At 37.0% G+C, this 9,021-nt stretch overlaps 1 long non-coding RNA gene across 1 annotated transcript; it reads right to left on the minus strand.

The window, feature by feature from the left end:
• Positions 1-7,869: 7,869 nt before the first annotated feature.
• LOC136800064 (uncharacterized) lies at positions 7,870-8,697 on the minus strand. Its single transcript, XR_010845669.1, has 2 exons — positions 8,609-8,697; positions 7,870-8,305 (listed from the first exon to the last, which is right to left on the minus strand). It is a non-coding gene; the product is annotated as an uncharacterized lncRNA (long non-coding RNA).
• Between the last annotated feature and the right edge of the window lie 324 nt (positions 8,698-9,021).

Raw genomic sequence — 9,021 nt, forward strand, 5'->3', positions numbered from 1 at the left:
CCAAATTACAAATGCCATTTGGTCTAAACGCAGCCAATAACGTTGCATCTTTGATAGTCAAATCGGGCAGTAAAAAATCTGAATTACATGACTTAGCATTTGAAATCTACGAAATATCTAGATTTAACAACATCGATTTCCAATACAAGTCCAATGGATCCCAAGAAAAGAGAACGAAGTAGCAGATTACATCTCTAAAATAATTGACGTCGATGATTGGCAATTATCAAATGACTTTTTCGACTATCTTAACAGCCTTTGGGGACCGTTTTCAATCGATAGATTTACAAACCACTATGGTCGTGTTCAGACCTGAAAGTTTAAGTTTAAGGTTTAAATAGTACTTTGTTGATATGGGAATTCAATTATAATCACTTTTCTTTTGTCATCATCGATTGGCGATCTCGAGAATCTCCTTTCCTAACTTGAAATCATGTCATCTTCTCTCTTGAGATACTTTGAAACAAAAAAGATTTCAGGGAATCCCTCTGCAAAACGCTAATTCGTGTCTGTTGAAGCCATTACTGCTAGAGACGCTCCGAGCGTCTCTAAGTCATAAATTTCACGTTCTTTTTTCTTCATTACAAAAGGAGCATGCTTTCACTTGCAATTCTGATTTCGTCTATTCAGAAAACTGTAACGAAATCGTAAAACTTTTTTTTAAACCAGAGGGTGATTCCTTTTAAACTTTGGTTTAACTAATGAGAAGCGTGCCGTTAAATACAAAAGGAATATAAAAGAAACATGTAGACCTAATTGCTTTAAACCTTGGTCTGAACACGACTATAACACTAAGCTTGAGCGCTTTAATTCCAAATTTTATGTTCCAAACACAGAACTGTTGACGCACGTTTACAAAACTGGAGCGGTGAAAACAACTTACTTGTCCCACCCCGTGAATGATATCTCGAGAGTTTTGAAAAATTAGAGCAGTCTGAGAATATTGTTGGTACATTAATTATCCCACACTGGACTTCTAAGGATTTTGGGCTGTCATTCAAAAGGACGGAGCTTTTGCAAATTTATCACTGATTCTTTATTTATCGATGATTTGTTTCAAGTCCTAAGGCATGGATGTTTAAGTCGGCCTTACTAGGGTCGAAGGACTTTCATGTTGGCCTATGGGGCCCTTAAGATCAATACATGTGTATAATTTGTCTTCATTAAATTTTACTGCCACAGTTGGTGGAGACACAAGAGCAAGGTGGTTGCTGTTGAGATGCATAGCAGTTGCGATGGGTAGACAACAGTTGGTGTCCGGCTGGCTTAGCGGTTGCAGTCCTAAATGCAAACACTCTATTTAAAAGAAAATTTGCATGCCAAACCAATTAATGGGGCATAATCTTTGCTTACTTCTACTGCTTGTCAACAGCAGCAAAACATCTGTGAAAACGTTAACGACAGCGACTGAAAGATCTCGCAGCAAAAAACTCCAAACATCCTGATTCGATCAAGAGCAAACTCGACTTTGCAGAATACGACACCTACTTCAGTCAATGGAATCCTGGGCAGTCAACTTCAACGAGATAACTCCTTTTCCTGGCAGAATCATATACGTGTCACTTTATCTCACAGTCTAATTCAAGAAAAACAAGTCGTACTCCGTAATCGAAAGTACACTATTCGCATCAAGCATTATCAGTGTTGCCGGTGCGCTCGACCCTACGTGTAACAGCTTGGTAGAGGCAGCAAAAAGAATGAACAATAGACAAACCAAGAAAAAGGAACCTCTTCTATTCGAACATCTTACAAAATTTTCGAAAACGTTGGTAAGAAAGAATCCACTCTGGCGCTGTTTTTTTTAATTGGTAACCATCAACGTCAATTTTTAAAATCAAGATAATGCAAGTAATTTCCGAGCTAAAGTCGTTCCTTAACACCTAATTTGTTTGATGTCTACAAAAGATTGCTTAAAATTTTTATTTTTTTCAGTATTCTATCAACGATTTGAACAAGGAGATCATTGAAATCTGTCTGTCGGACGCACAAACATTTTATGCAATAATGCCCCCTGCAGGGTTAAAAAAGTCGTTTCAATTGCAGAAACTATGCAACTTCATATGAGGTTTTGATAAAAGAGCAAAATAAGCTTATTAAGATCGCAATAGCTACTTTTGCCAACTTCATAAACTTTATTTTGTGCGTCCGACAGATTTATGATAGCATTTTTCTTTTTTAGAAAAACACTGTATAGACTATATGACGATAGCCTGTAAACTATCGACTTTTGGGAGTCTTATCGTAAACCGATAAAATTATGAGCTCTTGCTCCCGAGATGAAGTACTAGCTCTATCCATTTTAGCTGTGCGTCCGACAGATAAGTTCAATATAATAGAGACAAGAGGAAAAATTAAATTTAACCAATATTTGGATCCCCAAATTTTGTTTACGGCTTTAGGTACTTTCTACTATTAATTTTAAACTATTATAAATCTTCAGGAAAATGACTTTTTTTTTTTTGCGAATCTGAAAAGATATTTTGTGCGTCCGACAGATAAGTCAATTAACAACAAAATACACTCAAAACTTGGTTCAGATCTTTGAGTATGTGTTCAAGTGTAGACGTTGTGATTCAAACATTCGAATTGTCAGTGAAAACAAACGATCACTCACGCATTGCATCATTCAACTTGCATTTCAAAGGTCATCGATTGTGTCGAGGAACGGCTGCCACTTCGATACACTTTGGAAGAAGGGGTGTTTGTGGAGTGTGGGTGTTCGTCGCAATTCGCTCGCGGTTCACATTCGCACTGCTACCTAAACTGCATCCTGATAAGCTGATAGAGTGGCACTACAACGAGGCCTCTCATGCAAAGCCCTATGGATGAGTTGGTGGAACGAATAAAAAATAAAGTCTTTCGAGAGGTCAAATCGTTACGAATTGTTGTCAACTCGCCACGAGACTTCGCCGATCATGCAAATCGCCTCTGTGAGTCGGTGATACAGTGTACCTGCCAAAAAGTGATTTTTTTGAAGAGCCCAGGAAATCGAAGAAGCACCATACATAAACGGGACTCTAACGATCCACAAGACCATCCGTAAAGTAAATCCTCAAGGGATCGCATTCTGGAATTTTATCGTCTATCGTCCCGACAAACAACCATTTTTTACCAATACTACAGGAAGGCCACGATCCCGTAGTCTGTGGTCATAAAACATTCTGCTGATGGTCCAAACATCTGTGCCCAATGTTCAAGAAGTACAGTGGTGGTGAAGAATGGATGGTGTCCCCTCCTGCAAACAGTGGGACTGTACTGATGAGTGCTTTTCAGTGTAAAGTCCGGGCTTTTTTCTGTCGGACGCACATTTTTATTTCGATGTAGATAGTACTTTTGAGCATTTGTGAAAGAAATTCCGAAATAAAGTATTATAATACACAACTTTTCCACTATCATCATTTTTTTTTTTTGACTCTAGCAATGAAAATTCTTGGAGTTTGGCTCCACCAACTTTTCTAAAAATTCTGTCGGACGCACAACTTTCTTAATCTTCAGTTTACAATGTAATGGGAGAGGTCTATTAAACAAATTTTATGGACTGATAATTGTAAACCGTTTAAAGGTTGGAAAGGCCAAAAGTTTTCATTAAAATACAAAGTTTGCCTGACAAGCATCATTTTTGGTGCGTCCGACATGTGCATCCGACAGAAAAATTTGTTCTGTGTATGAGTGAAATAAAAACTCTGCCTAACTTTAGGTAATTTCAATTTCCTTTTGGAGAAATGACGTCATAAATTCTAATTCCGTCAAAAGTTCAAGTTTGTAGGCCTAGTACTTTCGATAGAAGTAGGATTTGCCCTAAAAAATTTTGAAGTCCATTTTCTATCGCGTGCGTCCGACAGACTGAATTTGACTTCACTGAAAAAAGCTGTAAAGTGCTTGATTCTTGGAAAGTTCGCTATTAAAAAGAACCCATTAGTCTTTTTATAATAATAAGCTTTGAACCTAACTCATAACAATTTTTATTCATTCAACTCTGTCAGAAGTATCGATGGTGCATCCGACAGAATTTCAATTAAAAAACTAGACTTTTGCAATTTTACACTCATGGTCGTTAGCTTCGCTGGTTTTATTGAGATATTCTGAAGTGTCAAATTTAAACCTGGGGGATATCGTTTCTGAGCCTACTTTTATGCGGCGCTTTTTTATTGAACAGAGCAAGACCGACCAATATAGAGAAGGTCATTGGTATTTATTGCAAAAACTGTCCAGAAATTTGTCCGGTGAAAACCTAAACATATACATCACAAGAGCGGGTATCGAACTCCATGACGATTTCTGTTTAGAGGATTAAGCTTTTTTAAATCAAAGGGTATACACAAACTCAGAAAGAAAAACAAAACAATAAGCTACTCAACCGCAAGACTACACGTGCTAGATCTAATTAAAGGCATAGGCTTGAACGAAAAACTTTTTGGCTGCACAGTCTCAGATCAGGAGGTGCAACGAAAGCAGCAAGGAACGGGGTTCCGGATAGGCTGTTCCAAAACCACGGAAGGTGGAAGTCGGAAAAAATAAGGATGGATATGTCAAAGATAAACTGGAGGATTTGTGCACAGTTCACTTAATTTAGGTTTGTGAATAAAATCAATTTTTGTTTTATTTTGAGAGAAAATTTTCGTTTCTGGCGTTTAGAACTGCCTTTTTCATGCTTCTTTGACGTGGTGCATGTAACTAGACCTGCTACTACTATTGAGAAAGAATATAAAGATATTGTGTTGAACGAAAAATAAATGAAGTTATTTTCGATTGATTTTCGAATTAACGAATAGAAAATAACACTACTTTATGGTTTGATGTGTTCTAAAATCTAGGAAAACAGTTGCCAAGATAAACTTGTAAGATACATATGACTATGTTATTCTCCACGAAAGATGTGTTCTGATAATTCTAGGTTACCCTTGACAATAAGAACATGTTAGATAACTTGAAGATACCCCTGTCTCGTCAGAACACATAATTACTTCTAGCGATTAATTTTCAAAGTTCTGATCAGAACATATCAAAATTTGTAGCTGAAATATGCTCTAAGAACACATCGGAGAAAAAAAGGGTCGCCTCGCCGGCTGCTTTCGATATTTTAAAAAATGTAATGCCTTTTCATACATCTTAAATATTCCCACGAGGGAAAATAATCATCTTATTCCCAAAGCAACCAAACAGCTGTTTACTTCCGATGATAAGAATAGAACAAAACGCATTGACTCTCCATCTCTCTTTATTACTTTCGTGACTGGTTCAAAAAGTATTTTTCTCAGTTTTGCCAAAAAAGCCTATAGGACTGCGCCGCCTGCCTGGCCTTTTGTATAGAGCCCTCCGTTCAAGGTTCACCACCTCTGGTATACGCCATCTGATTTAAGAACTACCTTCCACCTGTAGAAAGCACTGATAGTTATAATATTATGGAATATATATTCAAACAGGGTCTGCTCAATTTGCGTATTATTCTATCTCCCGATCACTAACGAAATAAGAGCAGATTCAGCGTTTATTGTCCATTACCTTCCCCCATGAAACGTGCGTGTGGCTTAAGAAATAACTTGAGTTTGGATTAATTAAGCATCCTTTTACCACATAACATAAGCACATGATACTATCAAATGTTTAACATAGAATTAACTGAAACTTCAATATTGAATGAACATGATCAAAACATCGTTTACAATTTGTAACACATAGTAAGGACTGAATAGAGTATGTTTGGTACGATGTTTAACATACTTTGAACGTATATGGAACATACCCTAGGGTTTCGTTAGAATTTCCTGTGCACTCAAAAGTCTCGGCAAAAGGCTTCAATGTTATTTACTGTAGGGAATAGTATACTTTTTTTGATTTTTCTACGTGGACAATTTGATTTCAGACGATTTTCAGAAAATTGATATTTCCCTACGGTATGCTGGCCAGATCCTAAAACTAGCGCCATTTAGTAGAGTGTTTTTATTTATTCTTAATTATGAATATGATGCTGAAATATCGATTTGGTTCAATAACTTTTATAAAATATCACATCATCCAGTATCCAACCAGGATTACTCCCGGTAGGATAAAGTTGGTGTGATATTTCGGGACATTTGCGATCGTTATCCTAAAACAGCTATGTAATTTGTAAAATATAAGTGGATGAAATTGATGGACCCCTCAAAGTGTTCGAAATTATGTAAAGTTTTGGATTTTTTGAGGTTTCGAAGTTTGTTGAATATAATAGTTTCAGAGTTACATCAATGTGGATATTTGTAAATGAAGTATTTTGTGGAGCATGTAAAAATATTTTTATTTAATTTAATCGGCTTTTGGAAAAGGTCCCAAGGCCACGAGAGTTAAAAGTGAGAATATGTCGAGTCTATGTGAAAAAAATTGAAATTGAAATAAGAAGGGAACCAACCTTCTGTGCTCTGGAGGTGGAGTATGCACAATATTTGCATATTTATTTGGTTGACTTGAGAGCCCCAAGACTGTGTAACTGAATATAGCTGTGAAAGAAAAATCTGGTAGAATGTCTTTGGGGTGAGAATAGACTAGAATTGCAGATTTTATGCAATGAAGACTGCTATAGCAGAAGATCTCTATTGTTAAAATGTGAAATTAAAATGAACAACGGATGAGATGGAGACACCCCCACCAAGGGGGTGCCTGGAGACAGGTGCGGATCCTGGAGTAAGCTCTCCTTGCCAGCTCAGTCGTTGATGAAAAAAACACTTATCTTTAGTTGTCGTCTTCTTCTTTTGGTTGTTTTGTGCATGATCTTTTCCAATGGTCTTTTCCTCCACATTGTAGACATATATCTGTGGGCTTTGGTTGTCTCGTTGTTCGCTCGTATCCCCTATCGCCGTGCCTCCCCGAATCCGTCTCTTTCGGTCTTGTGATGGTCGATGAGGGTTGAAGCTTCCTCTTTTTAGCCATTGCTCTCCTTTCTGCTTCTCTGATCTTACGCTCATCGGCAGAGTCTGATGCCACGCTATCACTCTCGTATTCTTTCACTGTCTTCGAACCTCCAGGTGATTTGTCAGCAATTCTGATGAGCTTGTTTCTTGTGATTAAATCTTCGCTTACGTATTTCAATTTTTTGATGGGACGATTTATAGCTCCATCATTTAACAACACAATTACATCTTCTAAAGTGTCAATAATATCTTTATTAAACTTGAATTGTGTCTCATTCGATTTATATTTAAAATCTTCTCACGTTTCTTTTGGTTGATCCACTTGAAAAATGCTTTTCCAAGCCAGGTATCTCTTGTCGAAGTATTTCTTGAGATCTTTTACTGCAGCCATATTGCCACCTTGCTCGAAGCCAACTAACGACTTGTGAAGACTGAATTCAGACAGCCGAATAAGTAACACGTGTAAGAGGCTATTCAGCGAAACGCTGAAGACTATTTTGCGGAACGCTCAAAACACTCATATATTGCGGAACAATCTATCTAAAGCTATTTTGCGGAACGCTCAAAATAAATCCATATAAGTTTAGGGAAACAAATAGTGCGATAAAGGTTTCCTAGAAATTAGAACACATCACTTGTATAAAAAATTGAAAGGTCATAACATTTGGTCTCCTAGAAGATAAGAACACATATTTCTAAAAAATCTCTCTGCCGGCTGCTTCTGAAATATAATAGCCTTGTCATTAAAAATCGAAAAAAACTTCACATAATAAGCACAATACTCCAAACTTGTACGGGAAGCTGCCTATCAATTAGCTTAAAATACAATTTTGTGAACACGCACATAAAACTTTCTACTCATAGTTGTGTTTCGACTCGATACTTTAATTAGGGACACCCTGTAGTAAGTCCTTAGAGACTACTGATTTACAAAATGTCAATCCCTTAGAGGGAAACGAAGTAAAAGGCAATTTAAAAAGACACATTAAAAAATGGTTAGAAGTCGGAGCTTCTAATTTTATTATTAACACAATTAAAAATGGCTACAAGCTTCCATTTATAAACACACCAAAGCCAAAGTCTTTTCAAAACAACCAATCAGCAATTTCAGCTTCGGATTTTGTCTCGAGCACAATCGATGATTTAATTTTGTCTGGGATGATCCGAGAAGTTAAAACACAAGCCCTATATCGTGAGCCCTTTATCGGTTGCTACCAACTCTGTGGGGAAGAAGCGATTCATTCTAGACTTGCGTTATGTAAACGATCATTTGCATAAAGAGTTCGTATCTTTCGACGACTTGAGGGATTTTCAGCATTACGTAAAACCGAACGGTTTTCTTTTCAAATTCGATCTCCACCAACGGTACTATCACGTTGACATCTTTGAAAATCATCAAGAATCTTTGGGATTCTGTTGGTCTGGAAATAAAGAAAAGAAATATTATGTTTTCACAGTCTTACCTTTTGGCTTGTCTACAGCCCCCTGTCTTTTCACAAAGCTTTTGAGAGTACTTGTAAGAGGGTGGCACAAACAGGGTCGTCTTTCTCGACGACGGCTGTGGGACAGCCCAAACTTTTGAGGAGTCGGAGGAAAGTTCACTTGCCGTGAAAAGTCTACTAGTCGAATGTGGTTTCATCATAAGCATAGAAAAATCCCTATGGGCGCCTACGAAAGTTTTAACCTGGTTGGGCATAGTGATAGATCTCAACAAAAATTCTTACCATGTTTCGAGCAAGCGAATCCAATCTCTTCTTGATCAATGTGAAAAAGTCTTATCATGTCAATACACAACAGCAAGATCTTTTTCACGTCTTGCAGGAAAAGTCGTTTCAACAAAATTTGTTTTTTCTGACATTGTACGCTTAAAGACAAGATTTCTATACAAACTAATTGATAGCCAATACTCTTGGGACTCGTTCTTAAAAATCTCAGATCATGAAGAAGTTGTAAAAGAAGTCATTTTCTGGAGAGACAATAGCAAAAGACTGAATAAGAAACCTATTTCATCAGAAAGAATCGTCAATACTTTTGTTTTTTTCGGATGCCAGTGATCATGCGATTGGTTCTATTATAGCAAACAATAATTTTATTTGTCACAAGAATTTTAGTTAAAAATTCGTGTATTGAATGGAAA

This window comes from Clytia hemisphaerica, unplaced genomic scaffold (genome assembly GCF_902728285.1).
Source record: "Clytia hemisphaerica strain Z4C2 unplaced genomic scaffold, Clytia hemisphaerica genome assembly, whole genome shotgun sequence".
Lineage (NCBI taxonomy): Eukaryota > Metazoa > Cnidaria > Hydrozoa > Leptothecata > Clytiidae > Clytia > Clytia hemisphaerica.